Raw genomic sequence first — 23,035 nt, 5'->3', positions numbered from 1 at the left:
TTTTCCCTGAAGCTTGCAAATTGGGAAAGCAAAGGAATTGTAAATGAGTTTTGAATTTAGCCCCAGTGGCACGCATACATCCAGACTATATGGAGCTTCTGTGATTCTTCTAGAAATACCTCCCCCCTTCCTGGTATGGTGGAATATCCCCTCAACTGGGAGCTGGGCTTCGATAAGTCTCTGTGGGCCTCAGAGTCCTCTGAGGATCTGAGAGTCTGGCTGTACCGTCCCTTCTGACCTTAATGTGCTATGGCGTGGGGATACCTCAGCACACCTGTATACTCCTATCCATTTTATGTAAATGCAAATCACGGAGGAATGAGCATTTTTGATAGACTCAGGAAAAGAGCAGGTGCAAATGCTTTATTAGGAAGGAAGTAAATTTATTCCACCCAGGCATACTTAATTCATGTACGTCCTGTCATCAGAAAACATTGGAAATTAGGAATAAGGCGTCTCACTACCGCAACCTATTGAATTAACCTTCCCTGTAGTTCATTTCTTTGTACAGTTGCCTTTCTGGTGTTGAATGCAGAGTATAGTTCCTGGTTTCCTGATGCCTTCAGCAGCAGCAAGTTAACCTACAGAGGCACTGGCAGCATGATCCCCTTTTCTCTTCCTGAAAATTTTTCCTCTTTTCCCAGCATTTTGGATTCCAAGAGAAAGTAGTTAAGAAAATCAATAGCTCTGTTTCAGTTTTGTTCTGGTTCTGTTTCTGGAGTTGTTTTGGTGCCTGGTTTTTATTTACTTATTTTTTTGGCTTCAATAAACAATGTACTATGCTGCTTTTTTTAAGCCCTTTGAGCTTCTGGAGGGACCTTGGATTGTCCTCCTGCTATATATCACTTCCTGTCTCTCTTGTGCCCTCCTTCTCCCTTTTCCTCCCACATTTTGCCAAATATTCTGGCACAAAGGCACTAGACTTCTTTTATAATACTCCCTGGTCAGGGGTGAGCCCTTTACCACCACATTAAATTTTGCTTATCTTGGATCGTCATCAGGCAAAGTTGGTTTTAATGAAGTATCTCAACTGATGGGATCCAGAAGATGCCAAGGCCAGAAAGGTCAATGTCCTTGCTACCTAAAATACGGACTGTGGATCAGTCATATTATGAACACCTTGTGGGAGTTCATTTGAAATCCTAAATCCTAGGCCCTAGACTAGACCTAAGGATCTGAATTTTACCAAGATCCCCAGGTAATTCATACACATATTAAAGTTTAAAAATCACTGGTTAAGATGGCATGTTAAGTCCATTGGCTTGAAGACTGTTTTATCCTTCATCCTATCTGATCTTTCACTGCCAAGTTTAGACTACCTTAGAGGCGGCGGCTTCTTTTTTTTTTTTTTAATTGAGAGAGGGACAGAAATGGAGACCTTTGGGAGTCTGTAGAAGGACAAAGGAAAACCCTGTTGGAGGTACTGGCATTGTGGGAATTTATCCCATCTGCTTGATGTCCCAGTCTCTTGTGAACTTAGATGGCACTCTGTGCCAAGAAAAGAAAAATACGTAGATAGAAAATGTGCATGAAAGTTCTAGTTTCTATCCTAAGATTTACAAATGCAAAATGCAGCCAAATAATGGTAATTACCAAAGAGTTTTCAGGATAAGTAATAAAGAAGAAGCAGAAACCTGTTTTGATAACTCCTATTACATATTGACAGACTCGGACGGCAGTGCAAGGAAGCCACTGAGAGAAATTAGTGTGTTTTGTGGCATTCTGGCTGCAGGCAGGATATTATCTGTCCGTGGTCTCTCCTACTGAGGGGTTGGGGAAGTGATGAACTGAGATGGAAATAGAGCAGCCCTTCACCAAGAAGCCCTTCTCCTCCGCATTGCATTGTAGTGTGGTGAGATGCATTAATTGCAGCTGCTTTTGATTTAGAAGGTGAGGTAGCAGGTGAGCCATCATTTAAATGAAACCTACATCACTTTGGCAGCCATAAACTTAGTTCTTGTAGGTGACTGTTTGAAGGCATGTGAGAGCATACAAAAACCTTGGATTAAATATTTTGAATTACTTATCATGTGTCTTTAAAACATCCATGTTCCTTTCATGGGTGTCCATCACTCTCTCTCCCCCTCTAACTAGATGAGTTTAATCACTCGTGGAAATGGCTGGATTCCTTCTCTCTCAGAGAGACACACTAAAAAATGTCCTCATTGGCAGTGGTGGAGGACTGGTAACGGGTTTAAATCAACCAGGGATTTCCTTTGTCCTTTTCTAAGGTCAAATTGCTTAGAAAGAGAAGGGCAAAGGACTCAGGAATCTCTAATCAAAACTTTAATCTTTGGTCTTGTCTCATCCAAAATTCCTATACAGTTTAAAAAAATAACACAGTTCTTTATTAGTTTAAAAATACATGCTCAATATTAAACTTGAGTAGTGTTAAGGGGAAGAAAAGCAACAAAAAAATCACCAGCAGTCACCTCTATACAAAAATAACAATATTTTGATTTATATTTATCTTCTCCACCTCCCAATTTACCTATAGATATATAGAAATGCATATAATATTTATAATGTTTTTACAAAAATTTTACTATCCTCTTACCTGCTTTTGCACTGAGTAATGCATTACATTTTCTCACATTAGTATGTACTCTTTTCTATGTGATTTTTAATGACTGCACCCTATGTAGTTTAGATCCTCTAAGAAATTGGGATAACTATAGTTATGGGTCTGATTAAAGTGGGGGACAAGAACAAAAAAGCCCTTTAATTCCAGGAGCATTGAAGTTCACTAGATAAACTTCATTTCCACTGGGAAATCATAGGACTGAAGGGCAATTTCCTCTCTTGGTTTCGTCTCTTGCTGTGGCTGCACATGGATACTTGCACACACTTGGCTCTATCTATCATTTTTGAAAATAGTTTGGGGATCCAGACGTTTTCCTGTTCTCAAGATTCTCAGGTATCTCAACCTCCTGCTCCCCAACTACCTCTAGAAATGCCTGATGGATACATATGCAAAGCCAAAATTTGTAAGTTACTATGGGGTAGGGAGAGAAACTAGCCAAGGAAAAAAGAATTAATTTCAGTTTGTGAAAATGAGTTGCCCTCTCTTGTTGTCTGCCGTCACTTTGGGTAACGGTCTATAGGTGATTCTGAAATTTTGGGACTGTATGACTGTTAAGATATGCCAGATAACCTTCCAGAAGCACAGGTGATATAATGAGTCTTTCCCACTGAACACAAAGTGGCTACTAACTTCTCCTTGGAGAAACTGCAAAGTACTGGGCCCTGCACGTCATGGCCCCACCCTACCTGATCACTCGTGTTTCACGGTGCTTGCCTACATGAATCTTGCATCCAAATGGTCCATTCACCATTTGGTCCATTCATATCCATGAGGCAAGCTCCTCTGGCTCTGTAGAAATTCTTGGCGGGCTTCCTTTTCCAATAGGAACCTCCTCCCTTTTTCTTCCCCTTGTGAAATCCCATCCATCCTTACTCAGGACTCAGCTCCTCCACGCAGCCATGCAGCCTTCCAGACTTCCCAGCTCATGAAGCTTACTGCCACAAACAAGCATTTGCCGGTTGGTATTCCCTGTATGCTTTAGTCGCTTGATTGTGTGTTTACGTGTGTATACTTCGCTGTAAGCCTGTGTGTATGGACACGTCCCTACTTAAAGTAATAATCCTTTTCCACGTACAAGTCAGATTTCCCACAAGTTGACAAAAAAAACCTTTAGGATATATTCCTTTGCTTTCATTTCACAGAAGCTGCCCCCAAGCCTCGCAAATCACTTTGACCTCATAAGACGGGAATGGATTTTAAACATTTTGAATCAGCTGTGACTGGTCACAAAAGGAATTAGGATCTCTATATTTTCCTGTGTCCTCAAAAAAACGAACGCTTTTTACCGGAACTGTAGCCTCCAATCACAATGAAAATGCAGTAACAGGATGCATGTGGGTAGGTGGAGAGGGAATGATGCACAAAACATAGAAATAATGTGAGCTGATGAAGGAAGAATCCAGATGATTCAGAAACATGGGGTTAGAAGCAAAAGTCTCTCCCTCTCCCATCCCTTCCTCCCTCCTCTCTCTCCTCGGTTTTCATCTATGCTCAAGACTACTTTGTGTCTACTTGAGCATTGCATAATTTGACACATCTCTTAAATTGCAGTCAGTGCCTTTGGGAACAACTCACGTAAGGGGAAATTTGCCCATGGGTATTTCATAACCCATGGAACATCTCTATAGATGTATGACCCTAATAAACAGGGCCATGTCGTTTATTTCCTGGTGTTCCCAATAGTGCCTATACTAAGTCCTTGTGCATAGTAGCTACCCAATGCAACATATTAAAGCAAAGGAACAACAGGATATGAGGGTCTCTGTTTCCAGTAAGCTGCCAGGGGTATAGTTCTATATCCTGCCAGATGCAAACCTGCATAAGACCACACATTTCCATAAGGAGTTTCTACCTTCTTTGGGGAAGGTGGGCATGGGTACAACTCATTACCCTTGCCAGCAGAGGCTCCATTATAGGAGCAGGAACATGTGACCAAGGCTCCTTGGCAACCCTGTCGAGTTGGATCTTTTGATAGTGCTTGCTGTGGGGAAGTGGGAGAATAGCCCTTGCCAAGATGGCTGGATTGTCAAAAATGTATGGATTGCTAGGGCCTACTCACCCTGAAAGGGGATGGGGAGGAATTAATGTTGAGTGTGCAGAAAATTCACTACAGATAGTGGAGGAAGAGAGAAACCCAGAGGCCCTTTGGGTTTAGGGAGAGGGAAATTCTTTTCTCTCTTCTAAGCATTGACAACCTCAAACCCTCCTCCTCTTCTTGTCAATGTCAATATTCCACTTTTAAGTGAAATCAGTGGATGCAAAGAAATTGGCATCTTCATTTAAGATGCTCCCTATCTCTTATATCTAAGCTTTTCCTGGTGCCTCCCCTCCAGCAGAGCACTTGGATTCCTCTCTCTGTCCAGCTCGCCCCACCACCCCATTTCTTAGCAGATAGCACTTCCCAATAAGAACTATTTCTGTGGCTTTGAAATCACTCTCTAGCTCTCCTTTTCCCCACACAAATGTGGGTGGATAACAAACTTTGGAAATAAAAGAGAGCTTCGTATTTCTCTGGTCCACTCTTCTAAACTTAGAGATGTTCAGTGACTCCTTTGAGGTACCTGATTGTGGCACACTTGGGAGGCCAGGCCAGGCCTCTCTCCCTGCTATCTTCTGTCTACTCATTGAGGCAAGTGCCGTCTCAGTGGATTTCTTTGGACTCACATTGGACCGACGTAGAGGGAGATGAGTAACACGTGGACCTTGATAATATGGGCACCATCTCAATTATTCAGATGTTGGTTTAACCAAATTATTTGGGATGCTTTCCAGTCAAAGCTAGAGGTTGAGGACACCCTCTCACCCGCTTTAGGAACTCTTCCAATTGAAGACTAGTCAGGAAAATAGATTCCCCCTTTCTGAAGACCACAGCATAGGTGTTACAGAGCAGAGCAACTCCAGGCATTTGTTCTCCCCCTTTTCTCTCCTAAAGTGTGAACCTGACAGCTAGCACAGAGGTTCCTACTCTTCCCTTAGTTCACTCTTCACACTGCTGCTAGAGTAGCAGGAGGAGATTCCAATCGCTTCTTTGCTCTGTGGTTCTCCATCATCTCCGGGAGCAAGTCTTTGATCCTGGGCACAGTCGCCAGCCTGCCTTGTGGCCTGGTTCCTGCCCAGTGCCCCAGCCTCCAGGGTTCCTGCTGCTCCCCTTGGCTCCCAGGCTTCAGCCTTATGAAAGAAAGTTCTCACGCTTTCCAAATGTGTACTGCTGTGTCCCCCGCTGGGATTTTGCACTTGCTTTCCTTTTGCCTGAAATGACCTGTCCACTTTTATGCCCTTAGAAAATTCCCTTTCTCCTTTTGTGGGTGAACTCAGAAGTTTCTTCTTCTGGAAAGCCTTTCCTGACTCTGTTTTCTGCTACTTGACGTATTTCTGTCATTGTCTTTATTTGCTTATGTGTTCATCTCCTCTAAGAGCCCAGGAAGTCCAGGAGGATGGGAGCCTTGTTTGATTCATTTTTATATCCCCAGGGCCCCAGAATAAGCAGGTGCTCAATAAGTACTTGTTGAATTAATCCATCTGAGTTATCAGCACAGAGCATTTCCTTTCAGTTCGGTTGATGTTAACTTGTGACATATTTGCCTAAGAAAAACCTAGTCCAGGATTCCTCATCATGTGATTGGTTGATCCTATGAACAACTTCACTCTTCTAGTTTTCATGACCTCTTAACTTTCCCAGGGCTTCACAAAGGTCTAAAACTGTATTCTTACTCTGCCCACCAGAAGGCCTGCTGTCAAATGACTAAAGAAATGATTTGGTGTTTTGGTTTTCTTATTCTCCTTGCAGGAGGCGGTCATGTCGTAGCTCAGCTGAGACAAAGCCTCATGGTGGTATGAAGCCAGGGAGCTCTGATGACATTAGAGCTCACTGGAAACCCAAGCACTACAGAAAGTATTGCTAGTGAAGAACTGATACCTGTACTTTCCATTTGCTAGAAGATAAGCTTGTTTATTGATTGTCAGGCATTTGGAGGGCTAAATTCATCTCCTTACATTGGTATCCAAGGACGGAGTTGAATGTGACATTTTGGAGATGAAAAGAACAAAGCTGATTCCCAGACGCTCTCTTCCTCAAATTAGGAAATGATCTCTGTGTCAAAGGATAAAGGGAAGCAGTCTGGTTGGCTGAAAGGAGGGAGAGAGGGAGGTGGAGGGAAGTGCAGTCACCTTCATTAAGGACCCACTCTTTGCTTGACACTCAGCTAGGTACTTGACATACATTATATAATTTAATTCTTATAAGAACTTTGCCAGGTAGAATAATTATTTCCATTTTACAGATGCAGAAACTGATGCTCAGAGAAAATAGATGGGATTGCCCTGGGTATACACAGCTAGTAAGTGGTAGAGTCTGTCTCCTTGACACCAGAAAGTATGTGTTTGCTTGTTTGTTTTAACGCTCCCATGTTGCTACTGCTTCCAGACTACAGAAGGAAAAACAGCATGCTAGGTTGTGAGGTTGGGGGAAGCAAAGGGGAATTTTGGAGAAAGGATCAAATTTTATGTAAAGCAATATGCAGCTTTCAGTTTTTCCTGACACCTATTGTTGTGCACTGAACCCTGTGGGGTCTTTCCTGCCTAGATGGATCAGAATATTTAGAAATGACTGTCTTAGGAACTAATTCAGAATATAGCTGTGGTAGGCTGGTAAAAAACGTGTGTATCAAGATTTCAGAAATAAAACTAGTATATATTTCCTGCTAAATAGTAATAAAAGTTGCCTTGAATTGGTGACTTTGAGCCTATGCCACTCTGTGCAGTCATTAGGCAGCCTGTCAAATATGTAGGGGATGGAGCCTTAGAATGGTGAAGATGGATGACTGTTTCAGCAACGTCCCCCCACAAACTCTAAAAGAAAGTCAGCATTAGACATTTTATGATTGATCTTCTGTGCTTTCACCATTTTAATAAGTCTGGGGGAAGAGATGAAATTCATGCCAATGAATGTCTTGAGAATCAAATTGCTTTGAACAGGAAAGATGGACAGGGGGCACATGGGGGTTCTCTGCTCTTGTTCTGATGAGCTATTAGGAGAGTGGAATGAAAGAAGAAAGTGAAGAAGAGGGAGTTATTCTCCAAGTGAACCAGAGAGTCAAGCACATAGTCTGGATGGGGGTGCTCCAGAGAAGTGAGAATGTGAGTGTGTCTGGATGAAAAACGTACCACGACAAATGCTAGTGATGGCGAGAGACTAGCTCTGTGTTAGAAAAATGGAGCACACAGAGCAGGCCTCTGGCCAAGCCTGAGGATAGTTGACCTCATGGAGGCAGACAAGGTGACATGAAGATGACTGAGAAGGTCAGGCAGGGGATCATCTTACTATGATGATGAGTCAACTTCCATCTTTTTGTAACTCAGGCCTGTGTCTTCCAGCCTTGCCAGGTCAGGGGCTGCTCTCTCTCTCAGTAACCAAGTCACCAAGCTGGAGTCCCCATTCTGGGATGCTGAGAGAGTCAGTGCCATCCCAAATATACATCCAAGGATGTTCCATGAGCCTTGAATTTCTCTAGTTCTTTCCTTTCTCCATTTTCCTGACCCTACTGAGTTCCCTCTTCCACTTTCCCTGGCTTCTTCTACCTCCTCTTCTTGGCCTGTGTCATCCCAGAGTGAAACATAGCTATTTCTCTTTGTGTATCTGAAGGTTTGAGAGGTTTAGCACTGCATAGATGAGGAAACAAAATTCACTAGTTCTCCCAGGCTATGAGGACGTATTCATAGGCTACATCTCTCCCTAGGTCCTTCATTGCCTCTAAACTCACTACCTCCCCATTTCTCTCCTTTCTTCCAAGAGCCCAGGCGCGTCACTGGTGGCATGTGCAGACAGCTCCAAAATTCTGGTTGCTTCATTAAGCAAAGCAATTTAGCTTTCTTTGGCTTAATCTACCCTCATCTAGACTAGCTCAGTGGTCACACCTCTCACATTCCAAGAGGCCCATCAAACTGATGATCTCAACAGAAGAACCATCTACAGGGAGATGGGTCATGCTACTTCCCTAGAAGGGGAAGCAGTTGCAATCCCTGATTGTTTTAAACAGAAATGTTTTCCTTCCTCCAATGTTGAAAGTGGGTATGATGGAGTGAAAAGTAGATAGAGGCTGGAGGAGTGTGCACCCAACTCCCAGCTCTGACAGTACCTGAAGAGCCTGTGAATTCCTCATCTGGGGATTTCTACTGGGTTGACTACCTTTGTCCTGGGAGAGGCGAGTGGCTTGGTGGTGGGTATGCTACTTATTGAGTAGACAACTTGGGAAATTTCATGAAACTGATGATTCAAGACGTCAGTTCAACATGACCCTGGGTGAGTCCTTGACAAGTAGGAAAATGGGCTTTCAAACACAGCAGCCTTCACTTTGTAATTACGACCCTTTCTATAAGAGGTTCCCCTAATTCTTCAGGCCTCAGGTTGCACACCCCTACCACTGCCTCCTTTCTGCTTCTTGTATCCCTTGCTACTCCATTGTTAGTGGCTGAAATGTCTTCTCACATAGAGTGTGTGCTCTGTGGGGGCAGGTCTCAGTGACAATAACTCTTCTAAGCAAGCAAAGGAAAGAATGAGGGGCCGTCTCAGAATTTGGCTTGGCTTTTCTTCCTTGTAGCCTCCTCTGTCTCTGCCTTTCCAGGCAGCCTTCCTCTGCAGTAGCCTCGCTTTTCCTACTACTTCTTAACTTGCCATCAATCAGGTCCTCTTTCCCATCCCCACCTCCAAGGTGAACGGGCTGCTAAATTGCCACCCAAACAGAATTTGGTTTAGTTTAGTAAGATGGAGACAATGATAGCTCCTGCTGAAAAACTACCATGTATTGCCCAGGAAGGGCTAAAATTGAGTGGTCACAATGGTCCTTTCATGATGCAGAATTAATGAACAGAGCCTCTCAGAAGGGACAGAATTTTTGTCAAGCCAACTCCTTCTGCAGAACAAATGGCTAAAAATCAATTGCAGAGCTAAGTTAGAGATTTTTTTCCCTTCTCTGTCTTTTTGGCAAATATCATGTATGCTATTTGTTCAATATCAGTTCATTGAACTATATATATATTTCCTGAGAAACAAGTACGTGGATGGAGTTGCTGGCTGCTCGCAGATTAGACTATTCGAAGGATATCGGTATACCGCTTCTTTATTCTTTTCCAGGATCCTTTAGAAGCTCCAATTCCCATTAAATTCCCGTTTCATTCATACTGCACACATTGTCCAATAGTCCCCTCATTCAGGAGGTGTTTAGTAATTGTTTGCTGAATTTTACAGGGAGGATCACAGCTATTTAGGTTTATAAAGAGTAAGAAAAATCATCCAATAGCGGGGTCTGGCAAAAGGTTGCTTGGAGTTTTAATGGTCTCTGGCTGATGAAAGGCTCTGTCATCTTTGAAGGGACTCTTGACTTTTTGGTGCCCCAGCTTTCTTACCCATAAGATGTTGAAGCAGTAAGGCACAGGCCAGACCTTTGGGAAGGGCTGCGTCAACTCAAATTTGTGTAAGTTTGAATTTTTTAGAATTCATGCGTCAACACATTTGGGGACCCACCGGGGTTGTGAAACGTCTGGAGTGTACTGTGGTTGTTGCTGTCCTCATGACGCACAAATCGAAACTGAGAGACTGCAGTTCAATGACTCAGATTTGCATGGCCAGACCCCAACCTCAGGTCCTGTGATTCTAGACACTCACTCCTCTCTCCCTTTCTGCTTCCCTGACAAAACAGCAAAGCAGATTACGCGTGACTCTCTTGTTGAGTGAAAGGTAGGCAATGTCAGCCTCATGGTCTAAAGGGGGAGACAGAACCAGCTCTGCAGTCAGGATTTACATGATCTTTGCTGCCTTCGTTATACAGAACCCCAAAGAGTGTCAGTGGTTGCAGTGCTGGAAGAAAGAGTTAGAACACAAACCTCTTATACTCTCCTTTCCCTTCTCCAGCATGGTGTATTTTCCATTTTCCATGGAGAGCCAGAGAGCGACGCCTACTTGACTGGAATATACTTTACAGCAGTGGAGTTTAATATCACTTGAGTCAATGATCCTGATGAAAGCTGATGAAAGCTGTGGGTCATTTTTGCAGAAAGACAAAAAAAAAAAACATTGCATACAATTTCAGTATGTTCATGGATCCCTTGATGCCAACCCATGGATCCCGATTTGAGAGCCACTGCTTTTTACTTTTTTTGCACACTGGAGGGTGTTTAGGAATCCTGCAAGGTAGTGACCAGGTGCCAAAGTGAGGACGGGAATATTGGGATGTGACTGAGCTTATGTCAGAAGGGATGTTCTGGGTGGGGGAATGCTGCGATCTGTGTGAGTTCCCATTTATGAGACGACTGAGTTTGTTGTTTGTCGGACCTGTAGCAAGATTCTATTTTTTTTCCCTAGAATGCATGCCATCTGTCCACTACACTGTGGCTGGAGGACAATGGACGGATAGATGCCTTTAATAGCTACTCAAAAACTGTGATACCTATTGGATGCTAGGGTTGGAGATGTGCTAGCTGTGTAGTGAATGGGGATTGGAGAATTCTTAGGGAGTGGTGGCTGGTATGGCCTTACCAGCAGGGTGAACTCCAGCAAAATGGATGGAAGGAGGATTGCCTCTTACCTGGCCCTGTGGCTTCTGCATGAATTAGGAAAGACTACAAAGCTGAGAGGAGCACTTCTGGAAAAAAACACACATACCCAGAATGATAAATGTACCAAATTCATGACAAGGAATGATTGATGAACTGCAATAAAACAGATAATGCCCAGAGCAAGGACTTTGAAGAGTGGTCAATAAAGGGAGAGCCAGGGGAGTCTCACCTTTCTCAACAGTGCTCTTAGAGTCCTGGGTGCCTGGAGGACCCAATTCACAGACTCTGTGGATACAACCTATTGGGCAGTTTTGTACTTGTTCTTGAAATAATTTGACCCAATTGATGGAAAAGAAGCTTTTAGTGACCCTAGAAGGCAGCCCCATTTGAATTGTCATTGATTGCAGTTTTCCAATGCCCAGAGTCTCTTCCAGTTTCTTGTCCCATTGGGTCAGTCTTGTCCCACGGCATACATTCTCTGCCTACCTTCTGCTAATATAGGTACTTTCTAGAGACTTCTGCTTTCACACTCTCCCCACTTCTGCCAGAGGGTAACTCTCTGGGGATTCTCAGAAAAGCTTGAGAAACTCCCTTTTGATCTATCTAGTGAAGGATTTTACATAGAATGTACAGCTCTAGCTATAAAAGACCCAATTTAGAGGACATCTCTACTGGGATCTATCAATGGGTACCATTTTTTTCCGACCCTCAAATCAGGACACATGGATTCCTATGTGTGAGGAGATGCAGTTTGGATGAGAAAGTGTAGATATATTGTTTGATTGTACAACAGGACTGAATATTTGAAATCGGCATTGTTCTGGAAAGCCCAGCATGGAGGGGTCCATACCCTGGCCCTGGTGCCCCTCCAAATCTCCCCCCAATGGAATGGGCTCTCCTGAACTAAGTCCCTTGATTATTTGTTTACTCTAGTGAAGTGCTAGAACAAAATACAATACTCCAATACCTGTCTACAGTCACGTTTAAGTGCAAATTTTCTGCTTGTTGTTGGTGTTCTGTGACTAAGAATTGTAAGAGGTTTCTGGCGCTTGTTATTTGGAGAAATTATAAAATGCCCCTCCTTGTGCTTTCTCTCTTCTCTTCCATGGCTTGTGAACTCAATTGTTTCTGAAACAGGAGACAGTTGTTATTGGAATATTATTTAAGGGGACACGTGTCAATGCCATTCTAAGATTGGTACCAGTCTATACCATCACTTAAAAAGGTCCCATATTACATATCAGAATTTGTTAGTGCAACCAGACAATTGACTTTCTGTGAGATGTGGTCAAAGTAGGGAGTGGTCAGTAGGGCTGGGGTGGCGCTAGACTTCCTACCACCAACATCACCACCAGGGTGGTATAGATTCCGGGGTACTAAGGCCAGCAACAGATCCCCACAGCTGAGGTTTGGCTAGGTGGGCAGAGCTGCTCAGCTTTCCTCAGAGGCCCAGGAAGCTCTCATCATGAAGTTGGCCTTAGGTCATGGAAATTCAGGGGATACTGAGAAGTCCAGGCAAACTGGCTATTGTTGATGAGAAAGCTCATTTTCTCATTCATCCATCCAAACTTCTTTCAATTGATGTATATTTTATTCCTTCTCTGTGCTGGGCACCGTATTTGCACCAAGGCTATATAGAAATGGTCAGAATTTTATCCCTGCCTTCAAGGAGGTCACAGCCTACTAGATAAACAAGGCAGTCAAGTTGAAACAGAATTACAACAGAATGTGAAAGTGCTATCCTAGGGATAAACTATTTGGGGGCTCTGTAACATAGAGGGGAGGCCCCTCCCCTTGCTGGAGTGGAAAGAGTCAGGAAAGGCCTATGAAGTAGGGGTTTTCTGCTCTAGATCTGAATCTGGCCCCAGGGAGTGGTGGGAGAATGGAGTGGAGATCAACTTTCCAGCAGAGAGCACTCACTGCTGGGTTGCACAGCCTTCACATGGCTGTGATTAGGGCCAGGGCTTCTGTCCATTAGGGGAATGGAAAATCACAGTAACAAATCTGGAGAATCCAACAGGACCTTGGAGCACAGGGTACAAGGCACCAACCCAGTTCTCTGACCTGGGGCACACGCAGATCATCTGGGTTTGGGAAGCACAAAGTGCAGGAGCCCTGATTGCCTTGTTATGAGAATGGTCACCCAAGAGGTAGTGAACTGCCCTCAGGGAATGTGTGGGAGCTCAGGTATCAGTCTTGGGACTTAGAGGTTGGGATGGCCACTAGGGTGGATCCAGGCACATGGCTGTCTCCTAGCCACCACGGGTGGGCACCACTCCCCTGTCGTTCTACAGGCAGGTAACCTAAAGCTAAGCCCTAGTAGATGGGTGGTGGGGTTGGAAGGGGCAAGAGGGAGAGCTGAAGCAACACAATGGTTTCCTTCCTCAGGCCAGGCTTGGTTTGGAACTAGACTAGTGTAAGGTGCTGGCCTTGGATAGCCCAGTTGTGACAGGGAAAATGGAGAGCTGGGGTGGGAGTCTAGATGTACTGAGAGATTATTTACACTAATGTTCTGTTAAGCTGGGAGGTTTTCTGATTGATAGCTGGGCTGTCTGAAAACAGTCACGTACAAATGGATGCTTAATGTTGTTGTGGAGATTGATAATAAAGTTGAGCAGGAGAAAAAGGAAGACTTGTCAGGGGTTACCCAATCAAACTTGGATCAGTGGCAAACCCTCTGTCCATCTGACACAAGGCTGTCCCTGACCCTTGCTGCAAGCCTCTGTTCAGGACTCCTCCTAGGAGATGATGAAACCAGTCAGCTATCTTTGGATCCCCAATTGTCTGACTTTATCTTGATTCTCCCAGACCCGCTTCATTCAGGGAGTCCATTTCTACCTGTACCTTTTGCATTTTGTGGTCTGGCCCTGGCCTGAGACCTGGATCCAGAGCCTTGACTTAAGAGAACTAAGCCTTGGTTTCTGATCCTGTCTGCTCTTTGATTCGCCTCTATATTCCTGCCCCTCCAAGGCACTTGGTCCTGGACCACAGCTTGGCCAAATCTGTCTCTGATCCACATTGTGCCCTTGGTTACAGCTTCATCCATGCTCTCTCTCAAAGCCAAAGTTAAATCTCTGCCAGAGGCAGATGTAAATATTCAGAGCACAGTATTGTATACTTGGCCTACTTGAGTAACTTACAAGGAAGAGAGAGTTTGAGGAATAATAACTGCTTCTGGGTGAGACTTAAAACTCAGGGCCAGACCTTTTCTTATAAAACCAGGGATACATTTTCTAAGCACCAAGGAACAAACAGCTTGTTAAGAGCAGCATCAGGTTCTTGAAGTCTGCATGAAATTCAGCCCACTGCTTCAAATACAGCATGTCTGAAATGGTATTTCTCTTCATGTTCTGAGACTCCAGTAGTGGTGGGCTTCATCCCCGTTTCTTGCTCCGTGTGGCCATTTCCCTACCAGCCTCAGATTACGAACTTAGTGTTTTCCAAAAAATGAAAACCATGCCTAATCCTCTTGTCATGTGAACGCTTTCACTTTTATTCTTTAACTGATCCAATAGCTTTCCTTTCAAACCGGACAGGCCTTATTATACCCCAAAGATGCCCACAAAATGCTAAATTAAATGATTTTTAAGGGCCCTCAGCCTCTGGTAAGGCCATGTCACCCTACAGCCCTAGCAATAAATTTCTCTCCACTGCTGCCAATGCCTTGGTCTTTTGGATTATTTGACTACTTTGACTAAATATGTGTGTATATACATATTTCAGTCCAAAGATTCAAAAGTGCTTAAAACATTATGGTAAAAATAGGGCGATTGATCACTGCAGTTTTGCAGCTAATATGACTGCCCCGATTTAAACATGTTTTGCTATACCAATTCAGTAGTAGGAAAATATTCAAGAAATTCATGAACCTTTTCTTTTTTTTCTTAGGGAAGAGAAATTAGTGTTTTTTTAAATACATGGAGTCCGGACCAATTCAGCACATATGGGATGCTGATGAACTGAAAGAGTCAGTACCTTTTCTCGATGGATGCCCTGCAAAGCCGAGTGTTGCTGGGCTGATCCTTGTCTTCTGCTGGCAGCCCCAGGGAATGTGAAGCATAGATAGCACGTCTATATTTAAATTATATGTAGGGTATATTTAGCCTGTAACAGAGACACTTGAAGAAGAGTGTTCCCTGGAGATTAGTTGCCAGCTGGTGTTGATGATCCTTTGGACTCTCAAGCACCTCCTGGTGGGCTTTTATTTCCAGGAAATGGCTGGTGTCTTAATCATGACTTCTGACTTTGCCTGCTAAAATAGAATTGATATTTGGGAGTCTTTATTTGATGTAGCTTCTCTGTCAGCTGCCAATTAGTCTATCTCATTTGGAGAGGAATAAAACAGCTGGCCGCCCCATCAGGGTGGTAAAGGAGGACAATTCTGAGGGCCTGTGTAGTTCTTTCTGACCCCCTGAGTGTAGAGGAGGTCTCAATTCAGAGTGACGGGTTTCCTTGGGGCTTCCTAGTAACTCACGGTATGATCGCAACATGGAAAGGGCTTATCTTTGGAAAGGAAGTTGTTTCAGAAAAATATACTTGTTGAAATTCCTAGGTGTGGAGATGTTTATTTATGCAGAGATATTACCTAAATATCAAAAGACCCAACAACCCCCTAACCCAAAAAAACAAAAAATATAGGCATGACGCCTTTTGTTTCCATGTAGACAAGGCTTTCACCACTGTGAATGATGTGATTGGTCAAACCAGCTCTACCGGTAGATAGTTGTGGGGCTCTTGAAGAACACTGGGGATAACAATGGAAGAAAAGCCATTGGTCCCAAACACAGGCCTAAGTTTCTTCATCCTTACTTCGGGGTCCATATTCAGCAGGTGTGGACTAGCCCTTCTGTGCTGATTGTTTACTGCTGGAATCCGTTCTGATTGGTTGGTGCCTATACCTATACCAGTTGTTCAATATGTTGATCATCCGCTCTACCTAGCTCAGAATAGAATAGGGAAAGGAATAGCATTTTAAAGGATGTGAATAAGTCAGAGGTGACACTCTCAGATGGGAACAGTCTCAGTTGTGACAGCACTCAATGGGAGGAGGATAGGTTGGTGAGGGGGGAATTGACTGGATCACCCAAACTGGGTGCCAGTAAATTTGAGCCTTTAAAAGCCTTTCTTGAAAGGCCTGACTGTGGAAAACACATTGACATGTGAAGCCCCGGGAATAAGAGTGGGCTGGAAAGGGAGACAAGGCCAGGGTTCCTTCTGGAGTTCACGGGAACGATGTGCTCAGGAGGGTGCCTGAGTGAGCACAATGCACAGAGCTGGAGTGTGAATGGCTTGCCTTGATTGGTCACCAGGCAGATGACCAATGGAGCTGGCCGCCCTGGATGCACTGGGTGATGGCGGGCCCAGCCTGAGTGTCCTGCCCTTTCAGCTGATTCTCCTCTTGCTTTCTAGCACTGATACCAGAGAGCCAGCTCAGACTAGAATGTGTCCTGGTGCAATGCCCTGGCTGAGGATTACCTGTTCCTCCTCTACTCACCACGTCCTTCTCATGGTCCCTGTTACTTGTCTGAGTGTCTAGAATGGACCCCAGTTGATAATTCATACGGTCACTTGTTTTATTAGTGCTGGTAACTCAGAAAGAGAAAAGGTCAAACTTGCCTTATACTATGGTTATGGTATATCACCGTCACTCTAACTTTCAATAGCTTTGATGTGTAAAAAAATTCAAGCATGTGCATGCTTTGGTTTTTCTTATCAGATTCACTATATTACCCACAGACAATTTAATGTAACAGAATTTCTGGGAACAATCTGTATTTGGATTTAGCATGCGCTATGTGGCTTTCTCCTTAGCAGATTAACTGTCTACTTCTCTTTTGGGGAGTGATGTTAAGTTAGATTTTATTCCTTGATGTCACACCAACACAAGGAGCAGGTGAGCCAGGCCTAAACTAAACCTGGATAAGATGAACATTTTCCTCTCAATCAATCACCCGGGAGTAACTGAGAGTGAATGCTATTCACAAGGTTCCACATTATCTCTTATTTTTTGGTGTGCCTTAGGTCGGCTACTTATGATGGTATTCTTTGGGGTTAGAAGAAATGTTTCATGTTTAATGAGCTAACGTGCTGCTAGCTAAGGATTTTCAATTTGTTGTATGTACATAGCCAGTTTTCATAATGTGATGCTTCAATACTATATGGAAGTAAAGGCTTGAAGACTCATTCAGTATCTGAAGGCCCCTCAAAAATTGGTTGGTGTTCCTTCGGGGAAAGGATACCCAACCTCTTGTAGAGGGGTCAAAGTACATAGGGCTAGACACATGACTTTGAGTGGAGGGTCAGTGCTAAGGACTCCTTGGCATTAGCCAAAGAGAAGTCCATTAGAGATGAGGAGATGACTGTTTGAAGCAGACAGCTCACCCTGTCACCTCATCTTGTGACTTTTTTATCCTGGTAGAGGTAGAATCTGTGTAATGGCCTCTGAAAAGAGACTTTTCTCTCTGCACTGGAATTTCTGCCGAAGCCTTAAAGTTGAGGGCAATGGACTAAATAAATACATGACTTCACTTTCATCCAGAACTTACCAAAAAATGAGCCAGACTTGTCCTTCGAACACCTGCACCACTCAACCAGGTTCTATCTTATAAATTGGAAGACTGGAATGTATTGGGTGAATTATTTTGATGGGAATTTGTACATGTAAACCCAGCTGTGGATCTCCTCCTTGGGGAAGGGAAAAGAGGAGAAGATGTTGCTTCTTTTTGCTCTCATCCATTAGCCAAATGAAGAGGACCCAATTAAGCCACCAGAACTTCTTATAGATTCTGGTGTTGTCTGCTAGAAAGGAGTGATCATGTCACATTCCTTGGCTGAATACCATCTGGGGTTCAGAAACTCATTAGTTTGCCTGTATGAGCACAGAGTTCTCTAGAAATCTTGAAGGGTGTCCCCTGGAGAAGCCAAGTGGGAGGCTGGCTGGGGCAGCTCACAACAGTAGGGAAAGAAGAGCAAGCTCAGTGGCTGGGCAAGCTGTACTTGCACCGTTTTGAGGGGCAAGAATGTGTCCCCAAGGCCTCAGGCAAAAAATGTGTAAAAGGATCAAGATTCAAGTTGTCTTGACAGAATCCTAAGAAGGCTATCTGCTGGGGTCAGGGGTCCTCAGAGTTATACTACCGGGGCAGCAGCTGATAGGGCTGGGGTCATAGGTGCTCAGCCAGGGGAAGAATTGTTTGGATTAGGGGATGGTGCCCAAAGGTGGTCTTCAACACACTGAAAACACCAATAATTGCCACCCATGAAATAAAGCCAGTATTTATATGATGGAGGCACTTCAAGAGCCAAGAGAGCCCTGAAAACAGGACCGATTAACTACAGCTTTCTTTGATCTTTTCCCTCTCATCTCTCTTGTTCCTGGAGAACCTACAAGCCAGCATTGGGTGGAATGAGGTGGGGTAGGAGGTATTGCAAAGAGAGAAGTTCAGACAAAGACCCAAGATGCTGATTCCCAAACCTGAACTTAAGCCTGAGCTGGGTGGAGAAAGAAGTTTTAATTGAATGCAATGTTAAAGTTTTGATTTAGAAGGGTTTGGACTGGATTTTTAAATTCCTGAAGACGGGACTTTTTTTTAATGGCTGAAATTGACTAGAAAGTGATGTAATATTTCCTAGGCATTGGTGGGAGAAAACAAAACCATTTCTTGGTTGTATCATGCCCAGTTAAACCCTGTACAAACCTGATAAAAGTCTGCATTCCCGATGTATCAATGCAGCTTTGCTTACTTTTCATAGCTATATTGGCTTTATTCTGAAGACCTACCAGGAGAGAGGTAGTTCCAGGCACAAAATGTCTATCTCCACTCCAGATATTTAAGGGTAGGCAAGAATTTACCTGAAGGGAACAGAAGTATAATGCTTTCTGAGGCAAGAGTATCACGGAGAAGACTTATTCCAGACTATCCCGTCCTTTCCGAAGCTAGGGGTTCTTTGGGCTCTGGCTGGATTTTTTTCCAAGAGAGTTTTCAGCCCTTCTCCATGGAGCCATGTGGCTCCCACTTGCTGAGCCTGCTTTCTCCGTAGGAAAGACTCACTTTGAAGGGTCAAAAAGATCAAACTGAACTCTTGTGGACAGCCAAAAGCCAAAGACTTCTTTGGGAACTTTTCTGACACTTTCCACTTGAAAGCCCCAAGAAGAATTCAGAAACACGCATTCATTATCTGTATTTATACTACGAATCAAGAGTGGGCAAGTTTTTGTCTTATCCACTCCATGAGCATTTTCTTTCTTCTCAGAGTTCACTTTAGGAGCCTTACAATTAAGTGCAGACCAAGAACAAATCAGGAAGCCTCAATAGCTTCCTTCATGAATGACAGATCAATAATCATTTACATTAATGGTCCTGGTTGGGTCTCTTCCTTTCCCACAAATTGCTCCACTTGACTGTATCTCAACTTGAAGATAATTTTCTTTGGTTGAATGCTGGCAGTTCCATATTAACGTCTCAAGAGACTATTTTCCAAAGAATACCAAGGCATTGCTCAGGTCCCCAAGGATTTATTTAAGGTGTTCTTTGATAGTCTTTTCTTCTGTAGATGACTAAACATTGCTTTAGTCATACTTCTTCTTTGCAGAGGCAGAGGCAGAGGCAGGAGAAACAGATGAGCAGGGTTTCAGAAGTGAGGGATTCAGGGTTCTCTTTGCACCACTGCCATGGACTTCCAACTAAACTTGAGGCTCAAAGCCCAAAACATTGTTAAGGATTTAAGGCCAGAGGGAATTGGAGCCTTTCTGGAAGGCTATGTTTAAGTTGCCTTTTGTTTTGGAACAAGACAGCTCCTAACACCCAAATTTAGTTCATAAGGTCTTTTCCTTAATTTAAAACCCAAACCCTAAAATCTGACTTTGTTCATTTCTGACTTTTCTCTGGAGCTAGTCACATTTCTTATTACTAACACAATATTTTAAATTGTTTTTAGATTGAGTCGAACTTTTTTTGACAATATGGAAAAATCACAGGAAACATGCTCCTGACTCTCAAAAGTAGGAAAAGGTAGCAATTGGAGGAACCACATCACTGTGTGCCCCGTAAAAACAGTGAATGAGGGTCAGTGGGTATCTTGGTTGGAGTTTCTTGGTTTTGCAGGAACCATAGGATGAAACTTGTAAATCCTTTTATTTTTTGTAACTGGAATTTCTTGACTGAGGATTCAGCTCTGTTTCTTTTGTTCATGCTGCAGAAAACTCAACTTTGGTTCTAAGAGGCTGAGTTGGCCAACTCATATCTAAATTTGACTTCAATGGATGCCAAAAATTCCTATAGCAAATGTCTGCTGTTTGGCCCCAAATAAATAAATCTCCTTTACTTTTAAGGTAGTTAGGACTGTTAACTTTTGTTTTGAGCAACTGAGAATGAGGCAGAAGTCAAAATACATGGCCTTAGTGAGGTCTTTTGAACAGAGATCTCTCAAACAGCCAAGAAACCAGGGCAAAGGTCACTGAAGACAGCCATCAACATGGATTCATGAGGAGCTCCCCAATCTCCTTGCTGGGATTAGAATCTTGCCCTGACTTTGAAGCTTGCTTGGCCAGCTGACAATTTTCTTAGGTACTTTTATTCTTCTGGGAGGACAGATGCTGATTGGCATGTCTTCAAATGTGCACGGGGATAGTCCACTTCAGACAATAGACTCTCTAGGTTCACTGCACTGCTGGCTTTCTGAATTCCAATTGTCATGGGACTTCTTCCCAACAGGGCTGACAGCTTTGAGTATTTAGGGTTGGTTGAAATTTTTCCTGGGTTCATCATGTCCCTCTAGGGGCTTGTGGGTTAGCTGCTGGCTGTGGCTTCTTGTCTTTTGTTGTGTGTGTGTGTGTTGGGGGGGTGTCTCTCTTTTTTTTTTAAAGATTGGCACCTGAGTTAACATTTGTTGCCAATCTTTTTTTTTTTTTTTTTTTTTTGGCTGCTTCTTCTCCCCAAAGCTACCCAGTGCATAGTTGTGTATTCTACTTGTAGGTCCTTCTGGTTGTGCTATGTGGGATGCCACCGCAGCATGGCCTGATGAGCAGTGCCATGTCCATGCCCAGGATCTGAACCAGCAAAACCCTGGGCTGCTGAAGCAGAGCGTCTGAAATTAGCCACTCGGCATGGGGCCCGCCCCGTTGTTAGAGGTCTCTTGACCCTTACAACCAAATCAGTTCCTCTCGTTCTCACAGTGCTAGCTCCTTCTCTGTCCCCATTAGCCCGTGGCTGAGGTAAACAGTATGCCTTAATGTCACTTCCATCAGAGTAGTGATACATAAGGGACGTGCCCAAAGGGAAATATTTTGACAACAGTAATTTTTGAGAGCTTCAGAAATTTTTCTATTGGATGGTCCATACTGCCAGGGATCATAATAATTCTGTACAGAGGCAGAATTTCAGTTCTTTTAGTTATGTACTTTTGAGACTATCCTACAAAATTCTGAAACAACCAGTCAGTACAATTTGCTACTCCTTTAGCAGGAAGGACACAAATATAATCATGCCTTAAATAGTGCAGTTGTAGTGTCACCTGTTTTCTATCAGCAAAGACGAGGGATTCAGTGACATCTCAAAGTAACATCCCTTGGCATAAATTTTAAGGGCTTACAATTCAGTGCAATGCAGTTGAAAAAATATTCATCGGGTTTCTACTATGAGCAAGGAATTATGCTAAACATTGTATGGAACTCAAGGATGAATGAAGTGGGATGAGAAGATACAGTGAAAAGAAATGAGAAGATCTCAAAACTTCATAAGAATTGAATTGACCTGAGAAGGAAAAAAAAAATATATATATATAAAAGAAAAAACTACAGGCGAATCCTTGTGCAAACGCACAAGAATAAATATTCCTTATGAACCTCTTTCTTTGGTCATACTTTGGTGAGCAGCAGTGATGCTTAGAGTAACAAAAAAGGAAAGATCCCAAAGGGAAGGAGGACCCACAGCCGATGTGAGAGCACCAGGCACCATGGAAGTGTCTCAAGTGGGAAGGGAGGCACGGGAACACTTCCGGGTCAAGATGGTGGATTGGACACACATGTCTAACTTTGCTCCTTCCTGAAATACTCCTAAAAACTCACAGTAAAATGATTTTTTAAGGACATAAACCTAAAAAGATGGAGAGCAGCCCACCTGGAACATTTGAAGAGTCCCTGACCAAGAGTATGGAGGGGCATGCTATATATTTTAAGTATTTAAAAGTTATAAATCAAGCTAACAAACTGTTATAGTTTCTCCTCCCACCTTTACAAATATACCCTCATAATGAAAAAATTGAAATATATGTGTATATTCATACCAAACAATGGCAGAGTGCAACTAAAATTCATTTTACTTTTGTCAAAGCTGTGACTTGCTTTGGGAAGAGACAGTGGTGCACACATGAGGGCCCTGCAGCACATGTCCAGTTCCATTCTCATCCCTTGCAAAGAGCTCTTTCTTGGCAATCCCTCAGGTCTAGGGTACACACAGTGGTGATGCAGCCTGCTGGATTGACCCAGGAAGAAACTCTGGCAGGCCCTAGACATGTCCAAGGACTATTTGGAAAGGCAATTTGGGGATCTTGTATACCCAGAGTGTGATCCCAAAGGGGATTTTAAACACCCTGGATGGGCATACCCCTTGCTTCAAGGAATCTTTGCCTCCTTGGGGTGGGAGCTGCTCAGAGCCAGCCCTCTCTTGCCTAGATCTGAGGCTCCACCAATGGGACAAACCAGAGAGGAGTCCAAAGTAACAAAGTTTCTGAAACTGGAAAATGAAATGGAGAAGCAGTAACCAGCTTGGCAGACACAAGAAGGTTCAATTCTCAACCAACAGTGGGGAAAGGGAAGAACCAACCTGGTTTAATCACAAAATCCTCAAAAGACTCTGAAATTGGGAGGAGAGTGGTGGTTCAGAGATTTCCAGAAGAGAGGATCTC

General features: G+C 43.5%; 1 protein-coding gene across 1 annotated transcript in view; it reads right to left on the bottom strand.

Moving 5' to 3' along the window:
* GPR65 (G protein-coupled receptor 65) overlaps nucleotides 1-23,035 on the bottom strand; it is a 122,179-nt gene that overhangs the window by 5,087 nt on the left and 94,057 nt on the right. The window contains exon 8 of the mRNA XM_070514159.1: nucleotides 1-23,035. This exon is cut by the window's left edge and continues 5,087 nt beyond it. The gene's annotated coding sequence lies outside the window, so the exon portion shown is untranslated.

The sequence above is a fragment of the Equus asinus genome, chromosome 7, assembly GCF_041296235.1.
Source record: "Equus asinus isolate D_3611 breed Donkey chromosome 7, EquAss-T2T_v2, whole genome shotgun sequence".
NCBI classification, from domain to species: domain Eukaryota; kingdom Metazoa; phylum Chordata; class Mammalia; order Perissodactyla; family Equidae; genus Equus; species Equus asinus.
Note: the sequence above shows the minus strand (reverse complement) of the source record. Positions and strands in the feature narration are given on the sequence as shown.